Source organism: Cryptomeria japonica, chromosome 10 (assembly GCF_030272615.1).
Source record: "Cryptomeria japonica chromosome 10, Sugi_1.0, whole genome shotgun sequence".
In the NCBI taxonomy this organism is placed as follows: Eukaryota; Viridiplantae; Streptophyta; class Pinopsida; order Cupressales; family Cupressaceae; genus Cryptomeria; species Cryptomeria japonica.
The window spans coordinates 94,148,211-94,163,956 of NC_081414.1; positions in this window are offsets into that span (position 1 = coordinate 94,148,211).

A 15,746-nucleotide genomic window follows, 5' to 3' on the forward strand; every position below is an offset into this window, starting at 1 on the left:
AACACTAGATCAATAAAGAGGAAAAATAAAGGATGTATCTGATGGTGAAAACCTCCTTGAGGTGCGAGGAGATGGAAAATTTGACACCCTCCCTGCATATTTTCAAGAGAGATCTGCTATATTGATAGAACCAACGGAAGCAATAAACATCAGTACACCAAAGGATCCCAAGGTTATTCATCCTGATGTATCATTATCAGATGAAGAAAAGAAAGACTACATAAAATTCTTCAAACAAAGGCAGATAAATTTTGCTTGGTCCTATGCAGACATGCCAGGAATTGATCCAGATCTTATCATGCACCATCTCAATGTGGATCCAAAAGCAAAACCAGTTAAGCAAAAGTTAAGAAATATGCATCCACATATCTCTCTACTGGTCAAAACGGAGCTAAAGAAACTATTAGATGTGGGTTTCATATGACCTATCGCTTATCCAGAGTGGGTCTCAAGCATTGTGCCAATGTCCAAACCGAATAAAAGCATAAGACTTTGCACCGACTTCAGAGATTTGAATAAAGCATGTCCCAAAGATGATTTCCCACTACCCAACATTGATATAATCATAGACTTATCAGCAAGACATGAGATGTTTTCCTTAATGGATGGATTCTTAGGGTACAATCAAATAAGAATCACCCCTGAAGATCAAGAAAATACAACATTCACTTGTGCATGGGGTACTTACTGCTAGAATGGCATGCCATTCGAGCTTAAAAATGCAGGAGCTACTTATCAGAGGCCCATGACAACAATTTTCCATGACATGATGCACACAATAATGGGAGATTATGTAGATGACATACTTGCAAAATCTCATACAAGGAAACAACACTTGAATATCTTGGGTAAGATCTTTGATAGGCTTGAACAATATCAGTTAAGATTGAATCCAAAGAAATGTGTATTTGGAGTTACCTCTGGAAAACTTCTTCGGTACATTATATCAGCTCGTGGAATTGAAGTAGACCCTAAAAAAGTTAAAGCTATCATGGAGATTGGGTCACCTAAGAACATAAGCCAATTGCGTTCTCTTCAAGGGAGATTGCAATCAATCAAATGATTCATCTCTTAATTAGCACATAGATGTCACCCCTTCACTCACCTATTACACAAGAATGTTCCATTCAAGTGAGATCATAAGTGTGAGGAATCCTTTATGAAAATCAAGGAATATCTAGCGAATCTTCTAGTACTAGTATCACCAATCAAAGGGAAACCATTATTGCTACATTTCAGCAACAAATGTATCACTAGGAGCTCTCTTAGTGCAACATGATGAAGAAGGAAAAGAAAGAGCAATGTATTACATCAGCATGACACTTGTAGGTTATGAATTGAACTACACATTAGTTGAGAAGACATGCCTAGCAATTGTATTTGGAACTCAGAAATTGCGACACTATATGATGACTCATTCTATGAAATTTATAGCAAAAATGTCCACTGAAGTATTTTCTAAGAAATCCAACTTTGATAGGCAGATTGCCTAAATGGGTCATGATACTAAGTGAGTTTGATATAGAATATGTTGATCAAAAAGCTATCAAAGGACAGGTCATTGTTGACCAATTGGTTGAATTACCCCTGCAAGACGACATACCATTGCACATCGAATTTCCTGATGCAAACATTCTAACAGTTAGCACAAATTTTTGGGAGTTGTACTTTGATGGCTCCTATACACAACAAGGATCAAGTGCTGGAATTTGTTCATCACACCTCAAGGTCATACAATTCCAAAATCATATAGAATGTGATTTCCATGCACAAACAATACTACAGAATATGAGGCATTGGTTATTAGGATCAAAATGGCCATTAAATGGAACATCAAAGAATGCATGTTTATGGAGATTCACAGCTCATAATCAACCAGATACATGATGATTATCAAACTAAGGATGACAAGCTCATGCCCTATAAACAGTTGGTTGAAGATTTTAAAGAACACTTTGAATAAATATCATTTACTCATATCCCAAGAAATGAGAACAAAGCAGTAGATGCAATGGCTACAATAACATCTCTTTTGTAGAATCAAGAGAATAAACAACATTATGAATTCCTAGTGGAAGATATCTTACATCCTATTGTTGAATCCTAGAACACCCATATGATTTGTCATATGTCCGGAACCAATCAATCCTTATATAGCCAAACTTATCAATACTTAAAAGAGACTATCCTTCCTCCTGACCTATCCCACAATCAGAAGAGAAATTTTATATGTCAGTCATCCCGCTATACTATCATTGTTGATACCTTATATAGACGAGGACTAGATAACACTCTACTGAGATGTCTTGAACAAGAAGAATCTGAGAAAGTTCTTAATGAAGTCCATGCAGGTATTTGTGGCATGCACTCAAGTGGTTTAATGCTGGTTAAGAAACTTATTCGATTGGGTTACTATCGGCCTACTCTGGAGAGAGATTCATTTACATATGCAAAGAAATGCAAACAATGTCAGATCCATGGGAATCTCATCCATGCACTAGCACAAGAACTACATCCTATGACAAGATCATGGCCATTCTCTCAATGGGGTCTTGACCTAGTGGGTATGATAAATCCTTCATCTTCTAATGGACATAAGTTCATTTTGACTGCTACTGGGTATTTCACTAAATGGATTGAAGCAGTACCTTTGACAAAGGTGATAGGAAAGCAAATATCATCATTCATTCTTAATTATATAATCTGTCGCTATGGAGTCCCTATGACCATCATCACTAATAATGGGAGGCCATTTAAGAATCGAGATGTAAAGGAACTATGTGAGCGATTCCATATCCAGAATAGGCTTTCAACACCATATTATCCATAGGAAAATGATCAAGCTGAGGCGTCAAACAAGACAATCCTAAAGATCATGAAGAAAATAGTTAATGAGGCTGGTAAAGACTAGCATATTTAGCTAAATCCTGCTCTATGCGCATATCGAACTAGCATCCGCACACCAACGGGGGCAACTCCATATTGCTTAGTCTATATATCAAAAGCCATATTACCAGTAGAAGTAGAGATACCTTCTCTACGAGTATCCTTGAAAGGTCTTATCCCAGAAGAAGAAGAACAAGTCTCTACACTTCAAGAACTTGAGCTGATTCAGGAGCGTTGCCAAAATGCTTCAGATCATTTGAAAGCATACCAACAAATAATGATGAGAAGTTACAATCACAGAGTTAAGCCACACATTTTTTAGATTGGAGATCTAGTTCTAAGAGAAAATCCACGAAATCAACAAGATCTAGAAAAGAAAGGTAAATTTGAGCCAAACTGGTTAGGTCCCTTTATCGTGGTAGCAACATATAGTTTAGGAGCATATAGATTATCTACACCAGAAGGAGATCGACTCAATGAGCCTATCAGTACTATGCATCTAAAGAAATTCTATGCTTTAAAAGTATCAACAGAAAGAGAAAATACCACAGAAACAGTGAAAAAGCATAAAAAGCCTAAAAATCAGAAAAGCAGCAAAAATCCCTTAAAAGCATAAAAATAAAAATACAAAAAATAGTATAAAACAATAAAAATAAATAAATATGAAATAAATAAATAAATATGCAATTAATTTAGATGGTGAAAACCTAGTAAACAGACGCTATCTAAAAGTGAGTTTCTCCATCTATGAGATCACTTTGCCCATCTATCCATCCTAGCCCATTTACCTATCCTTGCATATCAATTCTATCTTTCGTATCCATTGCTTTGAACCATTAGCAGGAAATATGCAGCTTAACAAGAGTTATCAATCTTTGATATACTTAGCGTAGTCACTGTCTTGGATTTTCTCAGAATCAATCATATATGCATTTGTATCCCACCATGGTTTGGGTCATTCTTTGCACATCCATAATAAAGAGTGTTTCCGTTGGGGGCAAAATCCTAAACTCTTTTTGCTAAGGGCATTTTTAAAAGCTTCAAAAATCCCCAAAAGATTAAAAAAAATTAGAAAAACAAAAACACCTAGGGTTTTGAAACAGACGACAAACAACAAAAGCAACGAAGATCAAGACATTTGTAACAACTGGATTGTCAAACTCAAAATGCAAAGATTCAACCAGCAAGTGATGCAGGATTATCAATGATCATTCATCAAGATGATTATATCAGTCAGTGACCATGAGAACACATGTATGACACACATGATTCGATATTTATATCTTGATTTTTTCTAATCATTTACCCTATGCAACTCAATGATGTCCATGACTAGAGGAGCTATGATGGCACATGATTATTTTCATTGTTTGTTGTCTGCAGTTTATCTCTTAGTAAGGTATTGTAGCGTCCTAAAATTGTGACACTTGCAATTTCGACTGTATTTAGGTCTTCACGATGGCGACGCAACACTAAACCTGAATGGAGACACTGAAACTTGTCCACGACATCAAAAACTGCATTTTTCCAGCACCCTGGCCTGATCCTCCTTGCACCCTGCTGTCCCGGGAGGTGGGACCAGAGCGCCCAGCGCCCTGGTCCTTTAGGAACAGGGCACCCAGCGCCCTGGTCCCCCAGGACCATGGCGCCCAGCGCCCTGGTCCCTGGCTCTATTTTGGGCCCAGTCTCTTATGGGGCTTCGGGTCTTTTAGTTTGCAAATTGGAAAATATTGTTTCCTGGTTGGCCTAAGGTCGGGAAAATCAGTCTATCAACCCTAATTGACAAGTATATAAACTACATTTCCTCTCCCATTTTGGAAGATGAAAAGATGGAAAAAAGGCGTGGAAACGATACTCAAACATTCAAGCATTCAAGCATTCCTTCAAGCAATTGATCATTCTAAGTCTCCATTCAAGGCTAAGTGTTGCATTCAAGGCAAGGATTCAACCATTGAAGAGGAGATCACTTACAACTTACAACATACAACATACAACAACATCTACACCTTCGCATGTAAGAATACAAACATTCTTACAACAAGGTACTAGTACTTGTTTTACATTACAATCATTTACATTTACAACATTTCTCATTTCTTGGTTAATTCCAAAACTGGGGTTTGACCTAAGGGCAAACCCCTAATCCCTAACCCCCCAATCATCTTCGCTTTTCTGTGTGTAGGTTGCAGGTACGTGGCTGAAATTGAAGATCTGGAATCCTTATGCAGAGACGAACAGATCCCCCTTCGTTTCGCGGATTTTTCGGAGGACCGTGTGCACTCCGGGCGCCATCGTCCCGTCAACTTTTGCTCAAATTTGCAGGACAACACTGTCTCGATATTTTACTGCTAATTCCAGGTCCGCAGCTTCATCCTATATCCCTATCTCAGTTTATAAGCGAATCTTTCTCACTTTTCATGCATTCCTAGTTCAATCTTTCTATCTACATTCTTTACAAAAGAGGGTAGCCTTGTTGTCTTAACCCTTGAAAATCATTTAGAATCCAATCTTGCATTGTGTGGGATTGGATCTTGTGGGTTTCAACCCCTCTTTTGAATGTAAAGTCTCCCCTAAGTGAAAACCGTCAATCCTAGTAACCTCCCTTCTCTCTCCTTGGAGTTGGAAGAGGGGAGAGCAACTAGGGTTCAATTTTCCACTTTACATTTTGGTGAACCCGACGTGAACATCCTTTCTGATTATTCATGGTTAGATCTGAAAATTGGATTCCTTGATTACATTTCCATGTTTGATCTTTTGCAAATTTTAGAGGTTAATTGCATAAAAACCCTAAATTTTCTTTTTAGTAATTAAGCTTGCGAAATGTTTAATTGTTAATGCTTGTTTCAGATCTACCCTTCTACTGCAAATTGTCAATTCATATCTGTGCTTTAATTCTGAAAATTAAGTGGTTAATCGTCAAAACCCTAATTTTTAAAACCCTCTTGATTCAACCTTTGACCGACAATTTCACTGATCAAAACATCTCCAAATCGGCTGTAACTTTGGATTCCACAACAAAATCATAATATCTTTCATCCCTGAAAATTTGGAAAAAAGTTGCGAGGACCGTGTGCACCCCGAGCGCCATTGTCCCCGACATTTTTTTTGAAATTTCGGGAGCTAGATCTTACTGTATTTTTCTGCTAAAATCCAGAATTTTGGCTGATTTTATCAATTACAACACTTTCAAAATTAAGGTCAAAGTTGGTCTAGGCATTGCTTGGATTAAGGCTTCTAATCGTTCAAAAATTGTTGAAATTGAAATTTTGTGTCAAAATTGTGTTCTTACTATCCTAAATCTGAAAAGTGTGTCGGCATTCATTCAAAATTTCAGTGCTTTATTCAAATTCTTGCAATTTGTGACTTTTGAAATTAAGTGTTTAATTACAACAACTTTGATTTCCGCTTTCAAAATTGAATTTTGCATGAAATTGAGTCAACTTTTAAATTTCAAAACTTGCATTGCTCTTAACATTCCCTCTAAAATCATAAAATTCAAAATTTCAGTTTCCCTCTCTTTTTCAAAATTCAAATTTTGCATTTTCCAACAATCTGGGTAGGGTTCAATTTTGAGATTGCAACTTTAATTTGGCCTATCTACAGATCATAAAATCACTCAATTTTTTCAGATTAGCTTTAAAATCATCCTAACTTTCATCCTTGAAAATTTCGAAAAAAGTTGCGAGGATCGTGTGCACTCCGAGCGCCACGGTCCCTGACATTTTTTCCAAAATTTTGGGAGATTGTCGTGATTGCATTTAATAGCTTAAATCTAGGAGATTGGCTGATTTTATTGAAATTTTCTACCTCTAAATTCAAAATCTTCTCTCCCTCTCTAGTGCATGAGTTTTACAACAATAAGCCCTACTTACACTATTCCCGTTAGACGAAGCCGTAGAATTAAGTCTTTTCGAGGTTTAATTACCGAGGAGATGGAACCTAATTTGAATAGCCTTTTTAACGAGGACATGGGTAATTCCTCTAATCCTCCTAATGATGAAGAAGCTCTCCATGAGGTTTCTGTAGAACAACTTTCGAAATTGGATAACCAATTTGACGATTTTCGACAATGGATGTCTCAAGAATACCCCGATAGTCAAGCTCTTCCTTTAATTGAGGGTCTAAAACATATGCTTCAAAGTGATAAGAATGGAATTGATATTTTGCATGGTATTGCACACATTGTGGATTCGAATGTGATGCCTATTGTAGCGTCCTAAAATTGCGACACTTGCAATTTCGACTGCATTTCGGTCTTCACGATGGCGACGCAACACGGAACCTGAATGGAGACCCCGAAACATGCTCACGACACTGAAAACTGCAGTTTTCAAGCACCCTGGCCTGAACCTCCTTGCACCCTGCTGTCCCGGGAGGTGGGACCAGGGCGCCCAGCGCCCTGGTCCCTGGGCCTATTTTGGGCCTGGTCTCCTAAGGGGTCTCGGGTCTTTTTGTTTGCAATTTGGAAATTAACTTTCCTGGTCGGCCTAAGGTCGGGAAAATCAGTCTATCAGCCCTAAATGACAAGTATATAAACTACATTTTCCTCTCTCATTTGGATAGAGACACACATGAGGGAAAATGCGTGGAAATTATACTCAAGCATTCAAGCATTCGAGCATTCCTTCAAGCAATTGATCATTTCAAGTCTCCATTCAAGGCTAAGTGTTGCATTCAAGACAAGGATTCAACCATTGAAGAGGAGATCACATACTACATGCTACATACAACATACAACATACAACAAACAACGACATCTATACCTTCGCACATAAGGATACAAACATCCTTAGAACAAGGTATTAGTACTTGTTTTACATACATTTACATTTACAGCACTTGCTCATTTCTTGGTTAATTCCAAAACCGGGGTTTGACCTAAAGGCAAACCCCTAATCCCTAACCCCCCAATCGTCTTCACTTTTCTGTGTGTAGGTTCCAGGTACGCGGCTGAAATTGAAGATTTGGAATCCTTGTGCAGAGACGAACAGATCCCCCTTCGTTTCGCGGATTTTTCGGAGGACCGTGGCGCTCGGGCGCCATCGTCCCGGCAACTTTCGCTCAAATTTGCAGGACAGCGCCGTATCGACATTTTACTGCTAATTCCAGGTCCGCAGCTTCATCCTATATCCCTATCTCAGTTTATAAGCGAATCTTTGTCACTTTCTATGCATTCCTAGCTTAATTCTTCTATGCACATTCTTTACAAAAGAGGGTAGCCTTGCTTTCTTAACCCTTGAAACACATTTAGCATCCAATCTTGCATTGTGTGGGATTGGATCTTGTGGGTTTCAACCCCTCTTTTGAATGTAAAGTCTCTCCCCTAAGTGAAAACCATCAACCCTGGTGAATCTCCCTTCTCTCTCCTTGGAGTTGGAAGAGGGGAGAGCAACTAGGGTTCGATCGCGATTTTCCGCTTTACACCTATGAAAAGTTGTGCTGGAACTTTAGGTTATACACAACCTCCCACTCAAGTCAATCATTCTATTCCTTTGACAACTTCTATTGCTAGCATACCTACCTTTACATCAAACATAATGACTACTTCTATACAAGACATCCCGCCTATGATCACCAGTCATGGGGGCAATCCTTCCTCTTCAATTAACCCTCTTCCTTCATTCAATCCAACTTCTTCATATATTCCTTCACTAAGTGTCCCTATTACATCTCCACAAATGAACATGACACAAGGGGGCAATTCATTTAACCATTTCATTCCTCCTTGTAGTGTTCCTCCTTTCCAATCATCTCCTATGACTAACTATCATAGTGTCCCACCACCTTACTCTCAATCAATACCCTCTTTCGATAACATAATACCTCCATCTCAATCTAACACATCTAATATGAACTCTTCGACTGAAGCGACCATTAACAATCTTGCACAAACTGTCTCTTCTTTACAGCAACAAATTGCCTCTATGAATCAATCTAAGTTTAGTGTGCCCACATTTGATGTTGCGAGCCCACTTTCTCTTGACATTGTTTGAGCTATCCCTCCTAAACATGTTGAAATCCCGCATTTGGAGCTTTATAATGGTAAAGGTGATCCTCTAACACATGTTAAGACTTTTCAAACGATATGTACCGATTTTGCTTATGACCAAAGGTTGCTTGCAAAACTGTTTACTAGAACATTAAGAGATAAAGCCCTACAATGGTATTGCTCGTTGCCTTCTTATTCTATTACTTCTTTCGAACAACTTGCAAATGCTTTTATTCAACAATTTCAAAACAATATAAGTCCTAAAGTTACTTTGATTGATTTAATGCATTGTAAACAAGGTGTTAAAGAAAAAGTGACTGATTTCATTGGTAGATATAAGCATTTGTATGCCCAAATTTCTTTTCCAGTACCTGACAATGATATTCAAAGAATCTTTATTCCTAATCTACAAAAAGATATTCGAGATAAACTTCTGTTTTCTGAGTTTACTTCTTTCCAACAGTTGTGTGCAACTCTTCACAATTATCAACTGACTGTGAGTCAAATGGAACAAGCAAATCCTATGGCTCCGAGTGATAAGGGTGATAGTAGTCAACAACCATTTGGAAAGGTTAAACCGAACAGAGAGTCCATTAAATTCAATGAAAACATCATCAACAACAATGTGAATGCAGCATCAGGTGTGCCTCCTATTTCTAAGTTTTTCAAGAAAGAAAGAAAGTTTACTCCTTTGAATGAATCATTGCATAGTATTATGAATAAGTTATTGGAACAAAATGTGCTTACGCTCCCTCCTATAAGGCAAATTGATCCCGCAAAGATTAATTCACCCTATTTTGATAACAAATCTTTTTGTCAATTTCATCGTCAACCTGGGCATGATATTGAAAAATGTTTTGCTTTAAAGGGTAAAATTCAAGATTTGATTGATAATAATACTATCTCTGTTTCAGGAGTGAATGATAAAGGCAATACATCTGTAGCTCCTCCTAACCAAAATCTTCAGATTTTTACTAATCCATTACCTTCTCATACCTCTAATGCGATTGAGGCTAATGATTCCTCTTTCTCATCTGATGGTCTTGTGTCTATGACTCCGAATGTGATTAACTTTGTAGAGCAGCAAGAAAACCCTAAAGAACCTTCCATCACATTTGATTCTAGTGAAACTATCAGGGCACCTAATGGTCCTTTATACATAGTTGCAAAAGTCAAGAATACACCTTGCCGTGGAGTGCTTATTGATCCTTCTTGCATGGTTAATATTATTACTGAGGAATTTCTTTTTACTTTGCAATTGAATCAAGTGATCTATGACAAAACAAATGTGATTGTGAAATTATTTGATGCATTTTCTTCTCCTGCAATTGGTTCTATTACATTACCTATTGAAGTCCATAACAAATCCCTTGATGTGAACTTTGCTATTATTCCTTCTTCCGAACAATTTCGTGTGAAGCTTGGCTATCCTTGGCTATCTTCCATGAAAGCTATTGCTTCTCCTATACATAAGTGTTTGAAATTTCCCCATAGTGGTGAAGTTGTTACTGTTAATCATAGTCTCTTTAAACCAGCTGAAAGAACTTCTAGTGTTCCTATTGATTATTTTTGGCCTAAACAATTCCAATCTCTTCCTCCGCAAAGTGATCATCTTTTCAAATCTTATCAAAAATGGAAAATGGATATGATCCTATCTTTAAGTGAACCTAGAACACCCAAACTTGATATTCCTATCATTCTTGAGAAGGAAGTTCTTCCTTTGAAAGATAAAACTAATGTCTTTCCTCAAGAAGATTCCCAACCCATTCCTATGGATGTAACTATGTCTATGTCTAATAAACTTTCTAAAAGTAGACCTATACCTCCTCGTCATGATGGACTTGGTCTCCTTCCTAAACCAAATATTCCTCCTTTTTATGGAGTAGTTCCTCCTCCTTCCTCTTATGGAGAGAAGAGACCTTCCTCTTCTCCTATTATCCAGCCTAAGAGATCACAACCTAAAAACCCAAGTGATAAGGATGAGAACATTCCTCCTCCTCAATCTTCTCAACTTCCTGCTAAGACTAGATGAAATCGTTCTGCGCGTGAACGTCGACGAAAGCGTCGTCTTAGAGCTCAGGCAACTGCTTCTCAAACTTTGCAATCTCCAAAAACACCTTCAACAAGCATTATTCCATTTTCTACTCAGCCGGAAATTGAGCCGAAATCTCCTAAACATAAGATGCATGATGGTCTTGATCCTGTGCGAGTTAAAGATCCTATTTTTATAAATCTTGATGATGATATAGATGAAAATGTTATTCATGATGAAAATGTTACTTTTCTTGCTTCTGATAATGAATATGAATATGTTGATGTTGATAACCATTTATCTAACGCATTTTCTAAAGCACTTATCCTAGCTCCTAGACAAGAACAACGTGGCTTGGAACATGAACATAGCCCTTGTTTGGATCTTGTGATAGCTCCATCTGCTGTGTTGGATGTTCCTCCTCTAGCGTGTTCCCTACCTTCCCGAAACATTGATCAGCAAGATCGAGGGGTAGATGACGTGCTAGACTAGTTTCATTAGCATAACAGATTCTCTCCTCCTCTCTTTCGTTACTTCTTCTATGTGTTATTCTCATTCTTCTATTTGTTGTCCTTAGTGTTGTTTACTTGAGGATGATGCAAAGCTTTGAGATCTCTTTTGGTCTCTCTCATGTTGACTCAAAAGACACATGTGTTCCCTTCTTCCAGGTGACCTTCCTTGATTGGGGAATGAAGAACAATTATGCATACATACATATGATATACATGAATTATCATACAGCATACTGACCCCAAGGAAAGCGAAGTCACCTCGTGCTTTCTATTTTGTGTCTATTATCCTTGGGTTTATCTCACACTTGAGGGCTAAATCTTTGTGATAACGTGCTCCTTTCCCTTCTCATTTCTTATGTGTAACACTACCTTAAAGCAATCACCCCCGTTGAGGCATGTGCGATCGCTTTAATGTAGGGGGGCATACACCCCGTCTATCCCTTCAGGATACTTGAAAATTTCTTGGCGAACTTAGCTTTGCCTTGAAAATTTTTGGTGTTTCTCTGGCATGACTCATAGTGAGGGAACCTTACTACTGACAGTCATGGTTCTCCCTCGTGATCTTCCCTTTTACTTTGTCAATCGAAATCGTAAGATCCTTAGTCCACTAGGGGCTTGGTGTGTCTTGCCTCCTTGACGTGGTAAAAGTTTTTCAATGTTGTTTCCTTGTACTTTACCGGAAGTATGAGCGTATGCTTATACTCCCGCTAAAGTGGGGGCTAAATGTAGCGTCCTAAAATTGCGACACTTGCAATTTCGACTGCATTTAGGTCTTCACGATGGCGACGCAACACGGAACCTGAATGGAGACCCTGAAACTTGTCCACGACATCAAAAACTGCATTTTTCCAGCACCCTGGCCTGATCCTCCTTGCACCCTGCTGTCCCGGGAGGTGGGACCAGAGTACCTAGCGCCCTGGTCCCCTAGGACCATGGCGCCCAGCGCCCTGGTCCTGGCTCTATTTTGGGCCCAGTCTCTTATGGGGCTTCGGGTCTTTTAGTTTGCAAATTGGAAAATATTGTTTCCTGGTCGGCCTAAGGTCGGGAAAATCAATCTATCAACCCTAATTGACAAGTATATAAACTACATTTCCTCTCCCATTTTGGAAGATGAAAAGATGGAAAAAAGGCGTGGAAACGATACTCAAACATTCAAGCATTCAAGCATTCCTTCAAGCAATTGATCATTCTAAGTCTCCATTCAAGGCTAAGTGTTGCATTCAAGGTAAGGATTCAACCATTAAAGAGGAGATCACTTACAACTTACAACATACAACATACAACAACATCTACACCTTCGCATGTAAGAATACAAACATTCTTACAACAAGGTACTAGTACTTGTTTTACATTACAATCATTTACATTTACAACATTTCTCATTTCTTGGTTAATTCCAAAACCGGGGTTTGACCTAAGGGCAAACCCCTAATCCCTAACCCCCCAATCGTCTTCACTTTTCTGTGTGTAGGTTGCAGGTACGCGGCTGAAATTGAAGATCTGGAATCCTTGTGCAGAGACGAACAAATCCCCCTTCGTTTCGCGGATTTTTCGGAGGACCGTGTGCACTCCGGGCGCCATCGTCCCGTCAACTTTTGCTCAAATTTGCAGGATAGCGCCGTCTTGATATTTTACTGCTAATTCCAGGTCCGCAACTTCATCCTATATCCCTATCTCAGTTTATAAGCGAATCTTTCTCACTTTTCATGCATTCCTAATTCAATCCTTCTATCTACATTCTTTACAAAAGAGGGTAGCCTTGCTGTCTTAACCCTTGAAACTCGTTTAGAATCCAATCTTGCATTGTGTGGGATTGGATCTTGTGGGTTTCAACCCCTCTTTTGAATGTAAAGTCTCCCCTAAGTGAAAACCGTCAATCCTAGTAACCTCCCTTCTCTCTCCTTGGAGTTGGAAGAGGGGAGAGCAACTAGGGTTCGATTTTCCGCTTTACAGGTATGTGCTCGTCTAATGATATGATCGGCAAAAGATCAAGGAGGATGTTCCAAGTCATGCATGAAAAGGGATAATCCTTGTATGTTCTGCAAGAAGTACTCAGGTCGGCTTGATTCATTATATCAAGTTTGCTTGTGTAGACACCTAAAATTGTTCAGTCTAATTAAATAAATATCTTTATTTATTTAATTATCTTAGTCTAATTCTTCTATTAATTAAATAAATCTTTATTTATTTAATTAACTCATTAATCCTCTTCTAAGCCTTTTCTCATTTAAATAAATACTTTTATTTATTTAAATTATCTTTTTCCTAAATTAAATAAATATTTTATTTATTTAAGTGATCCCCACTTCCTCTATTAATTAAATGAATATTTATTTATTTAATTAATTCATTAACCTTTTCTACCCATGACACATGTCATTCATCTCTTAATTCATACATTACCTACCCTTTCATTATTTTTTTATTTTCTATACCTACCCTCTAATCATAGCCGACCATTTATCTTTTACACCTCTTAATCTTATCCTTCTTATAGTGTCTTCTATATAAGGAGATGCTTCCTTCATTATCAACCCCTCAACTACGCATTCAGACCCGACTACTCTACGCTTTCGAACTTTCATATTCAATCAAGCCTAAATGCAACCACATTTCCGTTCTTTGTTGAGCTCTTGTGCACACATAAAATCCGAGAGCAAATATATCAAGCAAGATCAATGGAGATATGAAGAATGGAGATCCAAACCCTATTGGATAGGTGATGGTATAATCTTTGTGATTTCATTTGATTTACATTGTCTTAGGTAATCTTCATATGTTATAGTGGATCTTTATTGATTGTTAGGCTAGGATTTTGTGGTTGAATTTATTTAGTCTTTCAATATTATTGTTGTTTCCACTTTTCACCATATACATTTTAATGCGACAATCTGCATTGTCTCAAAGAGGGGCAAAATGTAGACACCTAAAATTGTCCAGTCTAATTAAATAAATATCTTTATTTATTTAATTATCTTAGCCTAATTCTTCTATTTATTAAATAAATCATTATTTATTTAATTAATTCATTAATCCTCTTCTAAGCCTTTTCTCATTTAAATAAATATTTTTATTTATTTAAATTATCCTTTTCATAAATTAAATAAATATTTTATTTATTTAAGTGATCCCCACTTCCTCTATTAATTTAATGAATCTTTATTTATTTAATTAATTCGTTAACCTTTTCTACCCATGACACATGTCATTCATCTTTTAATTCATACATTACCTACCCTTTCATTATTTTCTTATTTTCTATACCTACCCTCTAATCATAGCCGACCATTTATCTTTTCCACCTCTTAATCTTATCCCTCCATTTTTTACAGTGTCTTCTATATAAGGAGATGCTTCCTTCTTTATCAACCCCTCAACTACGCATTCGGACCCAACTACTCTACGCTTTCAAACTTTCATGTGCGATCAAGCCTACTTGCAACCACATTTCCGTTCTTTGTTAAGCTCTTCTGCACATATAAAATCTGAGAGCAAATATATCAAGCAAGATCAATGGAGATAGGAAGAATGGAGATCCAAACCCTATTGAACATGTGATGGTATAATCTTTGTGATTTCATTTGATTTTCATTGTCTTAGGTAACCTTCATATGTTATGGTAGATCTTTGTTGATTGTTAGGCTAGGGTTTTGTGGTTGAATTCATTTAGTCTTTCAATATTATTGTTGTTTCCATTTTCACCATATACATTTTGGCACGCCCGGTGGGACTCTTGTCCCTTTTGCATTTAACATCTTTTGTTGCAGATTTTGTGTTTTTGAAGTTGCAGATTTGACATTTCCGACAACATTTCGACAATTTCCGCATCTGCGCATTTTGAGATCGCGTTTTTGATTTTTTGTCGCGTCTGTGAACCTCTTAATCGTGTCTGCGTTTCTGACAGTATTTTTCATTTTCCAGATTGTAGGTTTTCATTACAGGCACGTCTGTGGGTGATTTAATCGTGTTTGCGAGATTTAGACGCGTCTGTGATCATTATAATCGCGGTTGTGTTTTGCAGATTTTACTGTTTTAAATTATTTTTTGCGGAAACGCGTCTGTGGGGTGTTCACACGCCTCTATGTTCTAGAATCGTGTTTGTGTTCCAAAATCGTGTCTGTGTAGGGTAAAATCACATCTGTGTTTCAGCTTTTGCATTTCGATCTTTTATCCAGTTTTAGGGTTTTACTTCGTTATTCGGATTTCAGATCTGGTTTATATTGAGCTAACATCTTCTGATCTAGCTAACATCTTCTGATCTAGATAACGAAATCAGTGCAACTTGTCTTGAAAGCCAAATCATTTTATCGAAGGCCCTTGTTTCACA